This window comes from Anolis carolinensis, chromosome X, assembly GCF_035594765.1.
Source record: "Anolis carolinensis isolate JA03-04 chromosome X, rAnoCar3.1.pri, whole genome shotgun sequence".
Classification (NCBI taxonomy): Eukaryota; Metazoa; Chordata; class Lepidosauria; order Squamata; family Dactyloidae; genus Anolis; species Anolis carolinensis.
The window spans coordinates 4,074,571-4,095,195 of record NC_085847.1 but is presented as its reverse complement, the minus strand read 5'-3'; the positions used below and the strand labels follow the sequence as shown (position 1 = coordinate 4,095,195).

Sequence of the window (20,625 nt, the reverse complement as noted above, 5' to 3'; positions counted from 1 at the left end):
TCAGACAGAAGCAATTGGGTGGACATGCTTATTTTTAGAAAGCGAGTTAATAGGGGAACAAGTGGATCGAAAGGAGCACAAAGCTCTTGTCTCTTTGACAACTGAAGTGTTGAATCAGGTAAGAATGAGAATGATTAAGAAAAATGATATTGCAGGGAGGATGATTTTTGGCTGAGATTGGATCTTTGTAGACAGGACTCGCAAATGTTATCCTGCTTGCACCGACTGCTGCAACACAGCATGCCTCTTGAATCAAGCAATATTTCACAACATTGTCATTTGATAACCGACTTATGTCTGCTTGACTTGCCAGTATGTTTTCTTCCATTTGTGATGAAATTTCCCCCTACCCTCCTCCCGATGTTAAGTAGACAAAGCACCCTGTATTTTTATTTAATTATACTGTGTAAACCACCATCATCACAAGGCTTCCTTCAGTTGCTGGCCCTAGCTGTTTTTCTGTAAAGATGATTATATTGCTTTCAGCCCAGTTAATTGCCAAACAATAGACTAGCTGGCGCTGCTCAGCCATAGGAGAGGCGATAAATGTGGAAATCCTCCATTCGTATCTCATCTCGGCTGTATTGGCTCGGTGGGGTGCTCCAGAGGGACTTTTGGCCTCCCCTCACAGACTTTCCTCCACATCAAGGGCTTGCTTAGACTGTATGCCGCTTGGGGTCACTAGTGATGTATGAGTTGGGCAGGACTGATAGGGACAAAAGTCTGGCTCAACATGATTTGAGGCTGCCAGGTGTTGGCTGTACAGTCACTCTGGAGGACCTAGAGCTTCCAAGGGGTCTGGGTTAAAAAAAGGGGGTTTTCCACTTTTATGGGGATCCTGTACTCCTAACCCCAGCAAATAATAATTATAATAAAACTTTATTTCTATTCTACCCTCTCTCCCTAAATAATAGTAATAATAATAAATGTATTTTTTACCCACCTCTCCTTTCAGAGATGTATTTCTTACCACAGAAATACCTTTTTGTTTTTTTTTCTATCTGTATGTATATGATGTTTGACATTATCCAAGGCACATGAAATATTCTAAATTTTTTGTGGTTTCTAGGAATCTTGTTAAATGGGACTGGCTCCAGGATTTTGTCAGCTGAAGGAAAGCAACCAGGGTCAGGAGCCTTCACATGCATTCCTGCTCGATGGGGCAGTAAAATTGGATGACAGTTTGCTTTCCTCCCTAGGGCAGCCTCAAGATTTTTTTATTTCTTCATTCATTCCATATGCAGGTTGCCCTAAAGCCAACGTTCTCCGGCTGATGCATGTGTAGAAAAAAACACAATAAAACAATCAATACATTCCAGTTAAATATGATGAAAAATCAAGACTCATTATCAATGCAATTTCCAATAGCATTTAACAGTCTGGGAAAAGCAGCCAATGTCTGAGGGTTACTACTGAAAAGGCCTGCTTATGAGTAATCACTTGGTAAATCTCTAGGTGCATCTGTGCTACATAGTTGAATCAGTTTGATGCTACTCCTGAGACTGATAGTTTAAGGTTAAAATATTGAGACAATAAATTAGAATAAAGAAGATGCCATAACTGAAATAGTTTTCAGTGTAACGTTTCTCTTTGGTGTAGGACAGCACCTAATGAACTTAACGTCATTCTTAATACTTTATTATTGCTTGTCTTTTCCAGGGGTGCTGTTGGGTCCATCAAGTTGAGTGTTACTAGCAAGAGAAGTGTATTGGCTGGCCAAGTGAGGTAAGAATTACTATTTTTTATCCGCAAATGGAACTTTTTTAGAAGTGGTTTGTCTAGATAGCTAATGCAAAACTGCAGTTAGGGCCCTTCCAGATAGGCCCTATATCCCAGGATCTGATCCCAGGTTTTCTGTTCATCCCAGATTATCTGGAAGTGCGGACTCATATAATCCAGGTTAAGGCCACCTCATATACAAGTGATAACCAATGTGACGTAATACTTGACATGTTTTGCTGGGAGTTAGGAGATTCAGATCTAGTCTCAAACTTAAGGTAACAAAGTTTTACAGTATTATAAAACAACTTTATGAATACAGTATTATTTCTTTGATTTTTTTTGTTGGTTGCTCGAGAGTTCTGGTTACTTGAGTTCTAGTTAACTGAGAGTCTACTGTACAAAGATAACTGATAAACAAAACATCTACTGGAGTGGATTATAGTAGTCCTGTGAAATGGCATGTAAGCCCAGTAAAATGCATGCAAGAAGTAAATATATTAAATTCAGTTGTACTTCCTGATAAATGTGAATAGGTTTGCAGCCTAAGTTGCGAACACCCGACAATAGTGCAAGGTACTTGCAAGGCACAATGGGAGATTTATCACAATATGAGATGCAGCTGTTTTCCTTTAGCTCATGAATTACTCTTACAAGAAGTGTGCTGTCAACAATGGTAATCGCTCAAGCTTTTGACCCAAGCGGGGTCTCAGGAGCAGAAATGAGCACTGTAGTATCACCATTATCTTGCCATCACTGGGGACTTTTGAAATTAAATGCAGGTAGGTGCTGTTATCTATATTGTGCGTTTAGAATACAATGCCATACAGCATAGTGTCAACAGAGTCATCGCAAGTATGAACAAAGGGTAGAAAATATCCCTGCCTACAAGTCAAGAGCACAAATAAGTAAATACCAAATGTTCATTGTAATGCTTCTGAAGTAGTGTTGTCTTGGCAACTCTTATCTTTTTCTCTCTTAATATAAAGAAGAGAGATTTTTTGACACGGGTAAATGGGGGTTGGCTATAGGGAAAGAAGCCTAATGCTTTTGGGGAACAGCAAAAGCAACAGTGAAATCCTTATACTTTAAAGATGAACAGCTGCATTCTAGTATCATAGAGTTGAAAGGACCTCATAGGCCATTGATGCAGTGGTGGACTGAATTACACAATATCAGGCAACTTCCAATGGGGCTCCTGGGAAGAAGTGTCCTGAAAGTGTGGCAGGATGCTACTATCAGAATACAGGAGACTTCCCGTGTTCTGTAGACAACAATGGGGGGAAGCTGGACAATGACACTTCCCTCATGGGGTGGGGTTAGAGATGCAGAACAACAGTTTCCCCCCACTGACCCACGGATTCGCCATACCGCATGGCGAATCCCCGCACTGACCCATGTTATAGGACCTTAATGTGATGAGGTCCTTAGAGTGATCCTAAGTCTAAATTTTAAAGACAGGGCCATGTAAATGACCTTGGAGAGCTGCATCTGACCCATGGGTCTTAGTTTAGGGACCCCTGCTCTACACAGACTGGTAACAGCTTTCCATAGTTTCAGAAAGGATTCTTTTCCAGCTCTGCTGAAGACACACTGGAGATTGAAGGTGAAACTTTCTGCACATAGCTGTTGAGAAATCCAGTGCTAGATTTAGGTTGCTTGAAAGTCCAAATGAGGAAGTCCTTCTTATCAAGGCCCATTCTAGATCACCTTCTTTGTTCACTTTATAACTGCCTGGTCGCTTCTGTAGACCTGGATTCCAAGGGTTCACAAGTACTCACCGGGGTCTGATAACACTGTGCCCTGATGCTAGCCTTTGAGCACACCAAAATTTGCTTGGCTCCTCTAAAATATGCACATTATAAACAATATTCAACTATAGGTATGTTCAATAATATTATTTTTAAATACACAACACAGAAGGCTTTATGGCACCTTGGATGAACTTGGATAATTGTCTTGTTTCTCTTTATGATTGGTCCACCTATGCCTGCTCTGGACTTTAGATGAGGAAAAGCTGACTTGGTTAAGAATCGAGACTGCGGGATGTCTCTCTGGGGTGTGAGGCTTTAAGCTGATTCTACAACGTTGTTTTGGGCAGCTGCCATCTACATTGGTATCACTCAATTATTCATTTTCCAGGAATGCATTATTGATTGGCTTGAGGAGCACTAGGGAGCTAGATCTGAAGCTTATAGGCTCACAGTGACTATCCTGGGGTGCCTTGGCCAGAGTTGGAGACGAGGATGCTTTCCCACATTGAGGAAAACCTGTTCAAGGTTTTCAATTTGCAGAGTTTGCAAGACAGCTAACATTAAAAAAAAGAATCTAAAGAGAGTGATTTTGTTTGACTTCACTTTCTTTACCTGGAGAAAGCATGTGATATAACTCCAATGTATTCTATGTTGTAAGTAATAGGGAACCCATTAACCACTTAGTTGGACAGTCAATTACTTTATAGCATATAGAAGAAAGCAGGAAGTTGAGCTGGCATCCTCTGTCCAAAGAAACCTTACCTACCAGTTCACAGACCCTTCTGGGAGAAACTACACATATTGGTAAATAATAATAACAATATGGTAATAATAATAATAATAATAATAATAATAATAATAATCTTTATCTAGGTTCTTCAATTTTTTATTGTATCAGAAGTGACTTGAGAACATACTGCTAGTCATTTCTGGTGTGAGAGAATTGGCCATCTACAGAGGCATTACCCAAGGGACACCTGGATGTGTTACCATCCTGCTGGGAAGCTTCTCTCATGTCCCTACAAACTGGAGCTGACAGATAGGAGCTCACCCCATTTTGCGGATTCAGCAACCCAACCATCAGGTCAGCAGTTAAGCCGGCAAAAGGATTTAACCCATTGCACCACCGTGGCTCCTAGGTCCTCCAGTCCAACTCTGTGGTCAACTTCAGGCAGAAGTTAACCCTAGAGTCACACCGGAAGACCTAGGGATTCCTAGAGAGGTGTTCTCTCAGGTAAAAAAAGGAGGCCTTTTATTGATGGTTTTCCTGTTTTCAAGGGAGTTGTGTGTCCCTAACTCCTGCAAAAGTGGAGAGCCTCCTGTATTTTCATTTTCTGAATGGGAAGAAAGAGGAGGGAATCAGCTTGAGGTTAATTACTGAGTTGCTTCAAAAGGGTCAGCATTTTTCCCACAACATCCTTAATCAGTAAATTGTTAGGAAGAATTCAGTTCAACCAGCTTGCCATTAATCCTTATTCTGTCCAATGGTAACTAGCTCTATTGTCTTTAATTTAGAAAAAGGGAAAAGCTTTAAATAGGATCCCCATAGGTAAAACCTGCACAAAGTAATATTGCAGAAGTAATGACTATTGACATGTATTCACTCAGTTTCCACCTTGGAGTGAGCAAGTTTGGATGTAAATAAGCTTGGCTATCTAAGAGCCAAACCATACATGACATGGGAAGCCCATAATTGGATTTCCCAATGTCTTTTTCTGTATTAAAAAAACCCCTGCCATTTGAATAGGGAGGCTACGCCCCCCCCCCCCTTCTCCTTCTGCCTGCCATCAAAGGCCGTCCTATTCAAGCGGGCTTTTGGCAACTGAAGTAGCAAAGCGCAGGGTGTTTCATGGGTAGATGCTATCCATTTTAATTTGAAATGATTGTTAATTTAACTGATATGCTTTTTAATTAGGATTTTAAAAACAGGATATAAATTAGGAGTTAATGCTTTTTAATTTCATAGTGTTTAATATTGGAACTCCATGTTTTTCTTCATGCTTTTTAAAATCATGTTGTAAGCCTCTTTAGGTCCCAGCACTGAGTAGGAAATCAATCAATCAACTGATCAATGAATCAGTCAGTCAATCAATCAATCAACTGATCAATGAATCAGTCAGTCAGTCAGTCAATCAATCAATCAATCAATCACATGTATAGGATAAGTAGGGTTTCCGTCCCTTTACCAATTCCTGATGCAAGGCATGATGATGATGATGATGATGATGATGATGATGATATTTTATTAATATTAATATTTGTAACCCGCCCTATCTCCCCAAGAGGACTCAGGGGGATTTCCAACAAAAGTGGAAAACATTCAATGCATTCTTACATGTAGGCTGAGGTTCAGAAGGCTTGCTTCAAGAAAGTTAAGGCATAAGTTCCTGACATCTTTAGATAAGGTTGGAAAAGTCTCCTGTTTTGAAAACTGGATCTCTCATGCCCCTTAATTAACATATACTGAGCTAGATGGAGAACGGTCTCAGTTGATATAAAACAGTTTCCTGTGGCATGTTTGTTTGTTCTGTTCCACTTCTAGAATTATTCCTATTTTTCAATTTTCATGTGTAAAAATGGGCATGTTGAACACCACAATGTAATGTTATATGTAATTACAGTGTAATTATAATTAGTGTAGCTATATACATATACTATCTGGGAGGCAATTTGGGAGAGGTAAGAGACACAGAGGTGAGACTCAAGACCATTTCCTGAGAGAAGCTTGAGAAGACAGTGATGGAATATTTTGGTTAGTGTATCCATGAACATTCAGGCGGGTAAATGTAATGGTAACCAGACATTGGCCAATTTTGGCCATGCCAAATTTAAAATGTAATCACCTTATAAATCATGTAAATGTGATCAATCTCTCACTCTTGACAACAAGTAGCATGTCGTATGCTTTTACTGTCTACATCAATGAAGTTATCAACTGCTTGCAAGTGAGACTTTGATTTGAAGAGACAGGCTAGGCACTACACCCGATACCCTCAACATGGGCATGAAGTTTTATGGAAATCTGTGTCCATCCCCAGCCACTTAAAGCCCATGAATTGACTGTCCAACTCTTCCAACTGTCTCCTTGATTCTCAACAGAGGAAGGAGGGGATGCAAGGAGAAGGGTGATGTTGAGGCAAGGGAGCTGTAGGGTGACTAGTTTGTCTCTGAATGTGTCCTTAGCCAAGTTTGGGGAAGCATTTTCTTTACCAACAATGCAGAATTAGGGGAGGAGAAAGAGGGGTGTTGGGCTTTGAGACTTTCCTCACACAACAGTGAGGTTGGAGTGAGGAAGAGCTTACATCACTCGCATTGTAGTTCTGTACACACTTGCCTGGGATTAAGTCTCAGTGAACATAGTAAAACATGGGGATCTCATCTGTTTTTCAGATGGGAGAGGCTTATCATTGGCAGGCAGTTTGTTACTATTTTTGTCTAATGTAGTCTCTTGCAGAAGAAGGCCAATTGCCCTTCCCATCTATTAAATATGAAGACTCTTACAAGCACATTGTCTACACGGAGGTAGCCTCCATGGACTGTTTGGGCTGTTTTCCAAGCTCTGGATGCCAACCAAGGCCACTGTAGGAAATTGTAAGACTTCTGGGGAGGGAGAACATTACATTCTCGCTGATGCTGCTACAGAATGCAAAAATAGCAGTAAGCTATTGGGACAAGCAGGAAAGAAACGTGGTAGAAAAATGACAGCTGTAATGTGGAGGGCAAAGCTCGGTGATCAAATTGATTTTTCTACTATTTCAGTCAGTTGGGTTCTCGTTTGCTTTACAAGATTCAACCGCTGTGCCACAATAAGTAAGACTCACGATGGGGTGGAAGGTAGTAATTAACTCACAGCAGGGCTGTGCAACGTTTTGGGGAGGGAACCTGGCAAGGGCATGCCAGTTGGACACTGCGGTGAGAAAGCAATTTACCCAGAGTGGAATTTGTAAAACAGCCCTTCGCTGGCAGTCGATGCCATTGGGATTATTGATGCTTACAAATGGTCATGAACTTTAATACAGAGATGTTGGCAGCCCGGGGCTTATGGTGCACACTAGAGTTTTGTGGCATTTCCTCCTGGGGTTAACGAGTTTCACCTAGAGTTGCAGTTAATCAGTAGGTAAATCAACTACAACTTTACTTGATAAATTGATGATGGCTAATTGTAATCAACGTTTTCAGGTGGACTTGAGTCTGATGTGTTACCCTAACAGATGGGAGAGGAAAGATAGGTTTTAGTTTGTTCACAATTTAACAATTCAGTATTAGGTCCTTATCAATTGCTTTGATATCCACAGTTTTACTTGCCCATGCTCCAAAAACATGTTCCCTACTGGAAATGTTTGTGGGCCTCTGTGGGTTCTCCAATGTGATTCCATGTTATTCTTCATGCTCAGGTATAGTCACAATATAGAGTTTGCTGTTATCCGTGGTTTCAGGTATGGGGGCCATACTGTATTATATCTTTATCAGGATATTCATGAGGCACCTATATTGATGGTTTTACAATATGCAGATTTATAAATACTCTTTAATCAACATAACATTTGGCTTCTGAACTTTGAAAGTTAAGCTTGGCTATTGTGGATTTCCTGAGTGATGATGGTTGAGGGCCACAGAGCGGGAAAGGGATGTTGCCTTCTTGACATGCATGTAGGCTTTGCAGAAGTATCTTGTTAGCCACTCAAGAGCTGGGATATTTGATAAGAGTGGGGTAGCATGCAGCAAAGGATTTTAAGGGCACCCCAATCTTCCATCAGCATATGGGCAGTGGATATGGATTCAGTCATTCTAACACAAGGTTTGAGGCAGTTGAGCTGTCATAGAATCATAGAATTGGAAGAGACTTCGTGGACCATCCAGTCCAACCCCCTGCCAATAAACACTTGTGAAAGACCATGTGGATCTAAAATAGGTCTCTACAGTCACTTCTGGACTGCATTATGAAACTGCATTATATAGCAGTGTCAACTGGCCCTTAGTTACTGTATATACAAACTAATTACAAGTAACTCTGGTGAGTCAGAGTTGTCCAGATACTAGATTTTGCTATTGTCCCCATTTCAATATGTTTTAGTGGGGCTTTGGTCATGGGTTGAGCTTAGAATAGGCCACATCAGGGGATGGGCAACTGCCAAATCCTTTCTTTGTGATTCTTTGAATTTCAGTCATTGGTTCCAGTCTTGGCTTTATTTCTTGAAGGCAACAGGCCTACCCTATAGCAGGTGAATTATGGACCAGCGGTCTGGCCATGTTGATAGGAACTTCTAATTTCTACAAGCATTAAAAGATTATTTTTTCCATTGTGTGCTCCCCTTAAATGGAAGAAAGGTCATCCAAGGAAAGCAATTTTGAACAAGAATTCTTGCTTCCCTTCTGTGCACCCTTTCTTCCTAAATAATAATGTGCTCCGATTAATCCTTGCATTTAAGTCCCAAAGCTAATCAAAGTTTGTTATGTAAACACTTCCAATTTCTGCATGTTGAACATTTCTTTGGTGTTTAGCCGAGGACCTCTTTTCAAAGCAATGGTCAGGGTGAGGTTGCCCCCCTCTTCTTTTAATTGCTTTCTCAAGTAAGTTATTTTTAATGTAATGAATGTAAGGTGCATTTGGATCAAAAGCATCTGATCAAATGTGATAATGAAATATGATTGCAGCTTTTAGAACCTGCAAATAATACATTTTCTTTTTAAAAAACAGTGTTGCAATGTGATTTTTTTTAAAAAGGAGCTTTAATCTTTAAAGGTATAGAGCAATTATTTTTACCTTGGTTCACTGAAGTTGAAAGCTAATTGGATTTTTTTAAACTCAAGAGGCCAGTTACTTGTGATTTCTTCCCCCTCCCCTTTAAAATTGTTAAGAGGTGTATATGTTTCATGTTGAAACTGTTAGCTGTTTCTAAATGGTTTGATTTATGTACTGGAAAGAGATAAATGCAAGGTTATTTTTGTAAATAGTAGATTTTCATTTTCTTCACTCTTTAACCTGTTCCACAACATGCAGAAGAATTAAACAGTAAAATAACTGCATCCCTTGAGACTGAAGGTAGGGGAGCTCTGCGTCACTTACAAAATTTAATCAAGTTTCCATATGGAGATACATGGGCTGCATCTGTACTGTAGAATTAATAGAGTTTGGCCCCATTTTAACTGCCATAGCTCAATTCTATGGAATTCTGGGATTTATAGTTTGCAGAGGCACCAGCATCCTTTAGCACAGAAAGCTGATGACCTTGTAAAACTACAATTTCTTCTTCCCTCTGTTCTTTCTTCTTCTCCTGTTTATGCTCTTTTACCAATCTAGACTTAACATTTTTTTGTTTATTTGTTCAGTCATTTCCAACTCTTCATGACTTCATGGACCAGCCCACACCAAAGCTTCCTGTTGGCCGTGTTAATGTTTCTTCCAGCAATTTTAACTCCAACCTTGGATTCGTCAAGCCCCTCATGTCACATGATGTGTTCTGCATACAAGTTGAATAGGTAGGGTGAGAGGATACAGCCCTGCTGTACTCCATTCCCAATATTGAATCAGTCTGTTGTTCCGTGGTCTGTTCTTACTGTTGCTACTTGGTCATTATACAGCTTCCTCAGGAGACAGACAAGGTGGCTTGGTATCCCCATACCACCAAGAATTTGCCACAATTTATTATGATCTACACAGCCAAAGGCTTAAAGTAACTTGGAGAAATTAAGGCAGACAGAGCCAAACAAATCACATTTTATGAACATGTAAACTATTAGTAAAATTATAGCAGTTTAAACCATAACCATTAAAAGAAAAGAAACAAATACAGCCAATGTCACACTTCCCCAGTAATTGTTATTCAAAGCCCTTGTTGTCATTTGTCATCAAATTGACTTCAATTTATGGTGACCCTATGAATGAGAGACCTCCAAGATCCCGTCATCAACAACTGTCTCAAGTCTTGCAAACATAGAGCTAAGGGATTTTAACTTAGTGTACTTCTTTTGCACCCTCCTGTCCAAAGCCATGACTGGATTTGCTCCAACATTCCCATCCTGGTGCCCTCCAGAGGTTGGATCCTTTTCCACCTAACAACTTGACCCATTAGCATGGTCTCATGTGTATCACAGTCTAAAACATTCAGAAGGAAAGAAGTTGTAGAGGACTTCAATAGCTGGCAGTTAACTGTGGAGTGAGACAGAATGCCAAAACAGCCTATCCCACAAAGCAAGAGAGAGAAACAGTTAAGAACTTTTTTGTGTGCACTTCAGCCTTATTTCTCTGGGAGGGGAAGATTCAAAGTGCAGCAATTACACTCAAAATGGAACAAATCCCATAATTATACCATCAGACGTATGTGAAAATATTTGGAAAAGCAATAGTTCAATGACAACCACTTTGCACAAATTACACATGATCCCTCAGCTTCCAGGCTTAATAGGTTTAACAATGAACGCACAAGATGTCTGGCTTGGCACGCATGGCTGAGCAGGCTTGCTGTCTTACTCTTTGCTAGGACTGTTCTGATCTCAGTTTAGCAACATCTTCATACTGCAAAGCAAGCTCTCTGAAGCTCTCAAAATATGTTTAAAATTTGCATAAAAAATACTGGCACTCAGACCCTTTTTAAAATTTACACAGACCAACATTTTTCTGAAAATAATTCAACATATTCACACCTTTAGAGAAAGAGCATGCCAAAAACCAGATAATTTGTAAGTATTCCCACAGTTCATATAGATGACAAAGGAAAAACCATATACACACAGAATTCATTCATGCAATAGTAAACAGTGATTTGAAGTTAGAATACAACTCCATAAGAAATATGTTCCAAGTGGATACCTGAAACTGCAGATAACCCTATATTTTGACCAATCTTGAGCCAGAAGCCACTGGAGGACCTAGAGAGGGCCACAAACACTTCCAGGGAAGAATATTTTTGGGAGCATGGGTAAGTGAAACCATGGATATCGAATCTGTGGATAGTGAGGTCAGACTGCAAAGTAATCAACAGGAGGATATTACTTTTAATCTTAGCAAACTAAAGAGTGGGAGTAAAGTCAGTTGCAGGAGACTCTCACAATTTCTCCAGTGCTCTACAATTCATGAGAAAGAAAATTAAGAGCAGTTTTTTTTGTGATTTGTTTTTAAACATATCTCACTATATGGAAAAGGGTGGGGAGCAGAGGATTAAATTGCCTTCTGAATTCCACTCCTTAGCATTCAGCCAACCTTCCAGAGCCAATCATGACTGACAAGGGGAATGGCAAGCACCGCATTCTCAATGTATTTATCACATTTATCGTCACAAGCATCTTTTACACAAGATCTTGAAGAGAAAAGAGAAGTCTTTCTCTTTATAAGTGCCAATTCATTCAGGTGCATGCAAATGTAAAGTTTGCCAGCCACATAAATGCTTGCCAGGAAGCTTAAAGGATCTCCTGAAAACTATCGTACTGGACTCCCTCAAATTGCCACAATTTGGAAAATATTTCTGCTTGGAAAGGATACCAAGGTCTAATGTTCTTCCAAGCTGTCAGATTTGCCAGCAGAAAACCCCACCACTCTCTTCTGCTTATAAAGGAGTCATTTCCAGGGGTAATTCCAGACTAGGCTTTTATGAGACACTGCAATAGAAATTTTATGGGAGAGCATCCAGGCAATGTTATCTTCTACTTATAACCCTCTGGTCGTTTCTCACTATTTCTTTCATCTTTTTTCTTTCTTTCCACTGAAAAGCTGTTAAGGAAGAGCTGAATCACACATTTTGACAGTTAACACAAGAAAAGCCTACCAATCTGGAAGCATCCTACAAAACTAACTGAAGTTGTCCATTAAATGCCCTTTTAACAATTGGGAGACATTTTGTACCCTTGGTTTTTCTTTAAGTGGTGAACCTCCATTCTCATAACTCCAGCTCTGTACTCAAGGCTGGGTAAATCCTGTGAAAAATTGTAAAACTTGAAAAGCACAATTTTTACCCAGGAGAACATCACTCTAGGAATCTCTAGGTCTTCCACTTGAATTTAGCCATAAAGTTGTTCTGGATGACCTGGAGTTTCTTAAAGAGAGCATATTAATAAAATCCATCAATTATCATATCTGCAAAAGTTAAACTCGCAAATGTGAAGGCTTGGTTGTATTTAAAGGGAAATATTAATAGCTAAGGGGCTGTGATAGTGCAGTGAATTAAATCGCTAAACTGCAGAACTTGCTGACTGGAAGGTTGGTGATTCAAACCCGCAGGAGAGGGTGAGTTCCCGTTGTTAGCCCCAGCTTCTGCCAACCTAGCAGTTCAAAAACATGCAAATGTGAGTAGATCAATAGGCACCGCTTAGGTGGAAAAGTAATGGCACTCAATGAAGTCATGCTGGCCATATGACCTAGGAGGCGTCTATGGACAATGTTGGCTCTTTGGCTTAGAAATGGAGATGAAGGCAATTTTTCTACATTAGACCCTTTCATTCACAAACTCTATCCCCTCTTTTGAATAATGATGATGATGATGATAAAAAAATAAATGAAAAATGTTAAAAATACATCAGATTTCTCCCCTCCTCAAGCAAAAGTAACTATTAAACTATTAAATCTATTTCTTGTTCTGCTAAAAGATAAATAAATGAGCCCTGGAATAAATCAGGCCTGAACTCTCCCTAGAAGCAACGATGACGAAATTGAAGCTGTTGTACTTTGGTCATATGAAGAAAAGAGATGAATCACTAATAAAGTGGAGGACAGTCGGAAAATAAGAAGCCCACATTCTAGATGGATAGACTGAATCAGAGAAGCCATGGTAACCCTGAGTATACAAGAACTGAAGATTGAAGATAAGGAAACTTGGAGGTCTCTCATTCATAGGGTCACCATAAATCAAAGTCAGCTTGAAGGTAGTTAATAACAAACAGCCAAAAAAACCCACTTTAAATCAAAACTCAGAATAGATCAAGTGAAATCAATGAAACTTACAAAAATAGTTATGTTTATTTTGTATCCTGTAGAACTCCTTCTTCGGTCATGTTTGCTACTTGCCTTCATTTTTATCTTTTAGGTGTCTGGCAAAATCCATCTTGTTCACTTGTTTCTTTTAATTGCATCTTTTGTGGTCTGCTTCCTCCCTGGATTCCTATCTTGTCTGCATTCATCCTGTATCTTGTATCTGCTGGTTTTAGTTGTCTATCTCTCTTTCCCTTTTAAAATTGTTGTTATTAGTTGTCTTGTCTCCTATAAATAAAACACACTGTAGATCAGGTGTGGGTACTTAGAGACTTCAAAAATCATGTGGAGATGACGGTGCCATGGGTATGTAGTTCATTGTCCAATAGTGCTACTCAAAGCGGTGGTCCATGGGCTGGTGCTGATGCTCAAGCCATTGACAGCCGATCGCAGCCAAGTTTCCAGGATAGATAGTTATAGCTAATCAGCACAAATATGAGTTTCAGCTTCTGGTACATTTGGAGGAAAGGACTTGACAGTCCGCCACCTGAGATAGCATAAGAAGCACTGTAGTTGTCTGATTTTGAGGGGGAAGGAGACTGTTTTGTATATTTGTTTTACACTTTGGCAAATGTATCATCTAGTTGTCAATTAGGAGTAGAAAATGGAATGACAGTGGTTTATAATAGCATCATAAAAGTAGGTAGAACGCGTGGGAGCATTGAAGCATTAAGCATTTGCTGTAACAAAATCCAAAATACACCTTTGGAGGACTGGAGGCTAACATTTATCTCAGGCTTAATAGTCCCTATACCCTTTACAGTTTTGGTGAAGTACTGACAGGGAGAGAATGTACAATTATGAAGCTGGGCTTTGAAATATATGGTCTTATTTATGTCTTGGATGCATTCTATAAGTCTTACGATGTTTGTAAGAATGTCACTGAGAATTACAAAAGAAATTAATTCATCATTTAAGAGCCCTCTTTGCCAGGCTGAATATTGACATGGTGAATGATGGATTTTTCTGGGATGATGTGAATCCCATGTTAATATTTCAGTTGGATAATTTTCATACACTCAGCCCCATCATCAGCACATGTAGCTACATCCAATGGGACATTCTTCTTTTGCCCTCCTGTTTCAGAAAGTCTCTGTGTCATGTCTGTCATGGTTTGCTGGTATGTTTGGTTTTGATCATTTTCAAAAATTTTAATGACCAGGCTGCTAATACTAGGAGTTATTGGTCGAGCCTCTGGCAAAACACTGAATTGCCTGTGAATCTTAGCACACTTGGCATTTTTAGTCATTTTGTTCATGCTAAAAGCCAAAAGTAATTATTCAAATGGTAATTTATATTTCCCACTATTTTGAGAAGAAGTAATCCTAACAACTGCTGGTGCTGGAACCACAACCGTGAGTCTATAGGAGGCACAGTTAAAAGCTGAGAATATAGTGGGGAGACCATCAAAACTTGGGTCCTTGTTGGTTGCAGTTTCCTGATTGATAGCCCACTGTTTAGCCTGGTTTTGCTAGAGATTGCTTTCTCTAAAATAGAAGTGCTGAGAATCTGTATTAGAGGGATAGACTTTCAATCTGAGAGGTTCATTCTCTGATATCCTATGAATGGAAACAGATCTGGCCACAAGAGTCGAAACAGCAAAAAGGAGGGCTTGTCAGGGTAGGACGTCCCCACATCCTACTCAGTATTGGGGTCAAGCAGGTTACCCTTGGTCTAGTTACTTTTTGTTTCATGGGGTTGATAGCCTCAGTGTTCTCTTCTGCCTTCCCTGATTAACATGAAGAGCTTCTAAAATTAATTCTAGCCTTCCCTTCCTTCTGTTCTCATCTCCTTTTCCTCCATGAATGCATACACAATCAATGTCTAAACCAACACATATATATATTAGCAGATGAGCACAGGATTTTTATCTACATTATGTGCATTAGTGCCATAGATGGGTAAATGAACTGAAAATAAAGGAAGCAAATTTAAACCTATGGTGAATTGTAGACATGCACGTAGCAGTCCCTGAGAGATTCATAATTCAAAATGAATCAGTGGCAGATTCCTGCCCTGTCATATCATCATGAAACCGCAAGATCAAGTTGACTATAGCAGGGACACTTACTAATAGAGCAGAATCAGGTCAAATGTGGCAAAGTCTCATTTAATAAATCACATCAGGTATGATAATGTTATTCAGAAAGGCAAAATATGTCAAAACCAAGAACAGAACATTCTGAAAGGTGTTGGCTGGAGTATTCTCACCCCATAAGGGCTCTCCACCACCATTTTTTTTTCTATATTACAAAGCTCCAGATCTCGTAGTCCTTCCATTTCCCCACCAGCATTCAGAATTGAAGACTAGAATAATTAAAAACATGCAACATAAACAACAAAGTCTTGTGACATCTTTAAGACCAATGTTTATTTTTCCTTAATGTACTATAAAGCTCTTTACATTGCAACACATTTCACATTGCTGCCTCTCTGGAAAGCATAATGTTTACATTCCTTATACAGCATTTTGATTTTTTTTTTCTTGATGGTTTTATTTTTAGTCTTGATGGTTTTATTTTTAGTCTTATTCTTATTCTTCCAGAAAATAAAACTCCTTCTTAAGGATGTTCCTACAGACATCCAGCTTCAAAATGCCTTTCTACATATCACACAAGCAGAGAAATGAATGAGTTCCATATGGGCAACATCAGGGGAGGCACCCAAGGCCACTGGCTGAACACACAGCTTTGTTTGTGAATGCCCCCAGTTCAATCCCTGGCATCTCTCATTTTTCATTCTTTTAAAATATTTGACAAGACATATTTTAAAACTACTAATGTCCAGATTCTGTGAAGGAGTCTAGCAGGACTGCATAAAGATAATAACAACCCCCTCCGTTTGCACTGTCTACTAATAACTCCCCTTTGGAAAGAAGACTACACGACTGATCATGTAACAAATGAGATACAAGGTACACATTTTCATTCAACAGAGGTCAATTTCTCTATAATCCTGCATTGCATAGAAAATAAACCTTTGAAAACAACAATTTGGTATGGAGATAAAGTATTGTACACTCTTCTGTGAGTATAGTGTGACCCCCCCATATCCATGGGACCAATACCTGTGGTTTCAAACATCTGAAAAATATGTTGTTGTTATTTACACCCCAGTTTTTCCTCTGCAATAGGAGTCTCAAAGTAAGATAAAGATTTCCCCTTGACATTAAGTCTAGTTGAATCTGACTCTGAGAAGTGGGTTCACGTGAATTCTTACCAGTTTGGGCACTTTTCAACCAAGTGTGTAAAGACAGATTGTTTTTCTGTAATTTGGTATGGGGTCTGGTAAGTCAGAAATGTGGAAACATTGTCAGCACAAGGCTGAATTTCAATCTGGTTAAGGTTTAAGGAGGTCTTGGGATACTTTCCGGTGGGCAAAATTCAATGCACCAGCTTTCTAGCCTTTAAATACCTTCATCACCAATACTAATAAGACAGAATAGCATAAAATGCTTGTGAATTAGTCGCATCTACCAAATGGGAAAGAGGCACTCCATCTTAAGTATATATCAGCTGTTTTTATGCCTTCTGTTTTTGTTCCATTCACAGTTACTTCAAAAAATGAAATTACCAGCAAATCAGTTGCTCTATTAAAACCAGTTTGCACCAGAGCTTAAATACCTTAGCTAAGTTGCAGAATGCATACATTGCAAGTAGAAGATCTCAAGTTCAGTCCTTGGCATCTCCATTCTTTTACATTAGAGATCAAGTTGCAAATTATGAGAAACACCTCTGAATATAGACCCTTGAGAGCTGTGGCCAGTTGGAAGATACTTGAGAAGGCCTCTGATTGTCCTTTGATTGTCACTCTTGTGCCAAACGTGAACACTATGCCTTAAAAGTCTATTGCGTTAACACTTAGGAATGAGCATTGTATAAAGCATTATTTGGAATGCCCCATAATGTTGCGAGATACAGTAATTTGCAAAGGTGGTGGAGGAAGTGAAAGTAAATAAGTGTTTTAATCCTCAAATCCATGCAACGGCCACATTAGGCATGTCAGTTTTGTATAGATAGATTTGTTTTTGCTCTTCAACTGGTAAATGAGGGTTGTTTTGGTCCGAAGCCAAATAATACATTGAGGCAATTTCATGCCTCATGAATTATAGAAGAGAATGTTTGGTACGTGGAATTTGTGTCTTTTCCTGGCTGTCTCCCCCTTCTCCCCAGCCAGTCTCTGTTTGGTTTAATCCCTTTGGGAATCTCCGTTTGAACCGTCTTCCACAGCCCCTAGGATGCCTCTGAAAGCCTTCAGACTGCTTTGGCAGAATGGAAAGAATTCTAAATATGAGCCCGTTTTTCCCCCTTGATTGGAGCCTTTTTTCTCTTTCCTCATTTTGCAACTCCCAGATGGGAGCAAAAATGCTTTGATCTTATCGTAATGGCCAGCCTGGCTACAAAGAAAAACACTTTTCTGAACTTGGGGGCTCTCAGCAGAATTGCCTCACAGTGTGCTTTAAAATTCCCTCTGTCATCTTGGCTCTTTGGAAATCAAGGTTCGCTAGTACTGAGAAGAAAAGGAGACAGCATTGTTGTGGACTTCTTCTATACTTAGAGCAGTTTTCAACTAAGTTTCCTCTGTCTTGGGGACAGGCAATTTGCTCAGTGCCAAGAACCACAGCAGGCTAGATCATGAGCCCAAAGGGCAACTGCTAGTTTGCATATTTTAGTTGCAAGTCATTAACTGAATCTGCATATTGTTCTTGTAGACTTGGCAGGTGCTTGAAAACTAAGTTGGCAGACAACTTGCATGTGCTCTGTATTGGAGAGGAATTTGACCTGTTAGCTCAGTTGAACCCTAGAGTCTGGTGGAGTCTGTTCTTTGAAGGTTTTAAAATAGAGTTTGGATGACCATCTGTCGGGAATGCTTTGACTGCATCTTCCTGCATAGCTGAATGGGGTCGGACTGAATAACTCTTGACATCTCTTCCAACTCTAGGATTCTAGGGCAGAAATTGCCAGTTTATGAGTAGCAGGCAACATAGACAGAGACAGACAACAGATAAAACCAAATTGTATTGATATCCTCAGTTTCATTTACCCATGTTTCCAAAAACATTGCTCCCATGTTCCCACAGGAAGTGTTTGTGGGCCTCTCTAAGTCCTCTAGTGCAATTGTATGACATGCTTTCACTTCAACTATAGTCAAAATATATGGTTCATTATTACCCATACTTTTAGGTATCCACATGTGATGATCTTGGAATGTATTACCTGTTGACCCAAGAGACTGTACTGTTTGGCCATTACATTGTTAGTATTTCAGTCTTTTGGTACCTTACACAATATTACATTCACCCCCTCCCCTTTTGCTGGTTACTTTTACTCCTACAGTTGAAAATAATATACAGGTTTATCATTATAAAAATCATACTTCCAGATCTTTCTTCTTTCTTGAGTATGTTTCATGGCACATTTTAAAGTGGTTTGTTTTCTCCTCTGGGCTCAAAGCCTGTTTGTTGTCTAAAAAGGAGCATTCAGATTCTCAGAATTCAGGGAAGACTTCATGGTAACGGTATACAAAAGTACCTTGGATGGGAGCCACAGATGTTTCTGTTCTGCTTTTGTTTGTAAATATATATAGAAATATGGATAGACTGCAATTGCCCTGAGCAGGGGAAAAACCGGGCATGTGGGATATTAATTCAATTCCTCCTGAGGCTGATTAAGGAAGAGCTGAGCAACCTGCATGCCTCAGATGCTCTTGGACAGCAGCAGCTTTAGCCAGCAGAGCCAAGCAGGAGAGGTGATAGAGGTTGTAGTTGAGGAACATTTGGATGACCACACATTTGCTCTGAATGGAAGGACTGAAGGGTGGTGTAGCCTATATACTCATGCATAAGTCTAGAAATTTTAGTTAAAAAAAACAATTCCCAAAAACCTGTGCCAACTTATCAATGGATCAGTGTGAGTACTGTACTTTAACTCTTGTCAAAAGGGCTTTCTCCGAATGCTGGCATGTCTGCATGGGGTGCCTTTTTTACCTTCCCACCAAGTAGACCTATTGATCTACTCACATTGTATGCTTTTGAACTGCTAGGTTGGCAGAAGCTAGGGCTGACAGTTGGGAGCTCAGTCCAACTCGTGGCTTTGAACTGCTGACCCCTCCAGTCAGCAGATCTCCTGCAGCTAGCAGTTTAACCCGTTGTGCTATTGTGGTTTATTCAAATAAACCAATAGCCTTTTGTGTTTTTCTGTCATTCTTACCCACGTGACTAGCTTTTCTACAGCTCCCCTGTTCCTCTTTGTATATTTGAATATTGTATGCTGATATCCATATACATACAATGATCCAAGATTAAATTCCTATTTAATAAAATGTAATACTCCCCTCGTCCAACTTTTCTTTCCTTTTTCCTCTGAAACCTCTTGATCTCTCCATGCGGTGTGTGTGTGTGTAGCTCTTACGAGAATAAAACACTTCCTCATTCATTCATGACCATGACATTTAAAGTTCCTCACATGATCTTCAACTCAAATCTAATGCTTTAGTGCTGCTGCAGGTAAATATTATGAATTAATGAAACATTTCAAGGTAGTATTTCTTTTGTTTCCAGTTGCACCATATAGCTTGAACTCTAGAGATAGCTTCCAGTTTAGTGAGGAGTGCTGTAACACTTGTGGCTTTAGCAATCGTCTAAAAATGGACACCTTCTGCTACAACATTAACACTGCAAGAAGATATCAGCCACTTGGTTTTAATTGAAGCGCTCTCAGCTGGAGGAGTCATTGTCTACATGTCTCCTTGTGATGACCCATTCAAAGAATTCAACCACTTTTAGTACTTTTACTGTATTATCTCAAGCCTTCTCACTTTTATTTATTTCATGTCAAAAGCATTGCATAAATCAATAAGTTTAAAAACTGATAAAATAAAAGGACCACAAGCAGCTAAATAGTTTTAGACCAAAAACGGGCAACAGTGACTGTGTTGTCTGTAGCTTGAAACAGTCACACAAGGTGGAGGATTTCTCTAGGTCGTGCCATTTTGCCAGGCTGTCTTTTGATCTGCCCACTCTACTTCTGAGTTATTTCAGGGACTTCCAAGTTGCCAATTCTTGGTTTTCCTTCTCGCTGTCTACATTGACTACCTGAAAGCCCAGCATCGTCACAGTATTTTGGTGCAGACAGTCTGTGGTCCTGAAGCTGTGCCACAGTTGGAGAGATTCCATGTTAAGTGGAAGCAATA

The 20,625-nt window shown here is 39.7% G+C and overlaps 1 protein-coding gene across 13 annotated transcripts in view; it reads left to right on the top strand.

The window, feature by feature from the left end:
- arvcf (ARVCF delta catenin family member) overlaps positions 1-20,625 on the top strand; it is a 315,018-nt gene that overhangs the window by 23,688 nt on the left and 270,705 nt on the right. For 11 of the 13 annotated variants that reach the window (XM_062958522.1, XM_062958523.1, XM_062958527.1 and 8 more), the window contains exon 2: positions 1,660-1,725. The gene's annotated coding sequence lies outside the window, so the exon portion shown is untranslated. Of the gene's footprint in view, positions 1-1,659; positions 1,726-9,803; positions 9,954-20,625 lie in introns of all 13 variants that reach the window. The other 2 variants (XM_062958519.1, XM_062958530.1) reach the window with 1 other exon arrangement.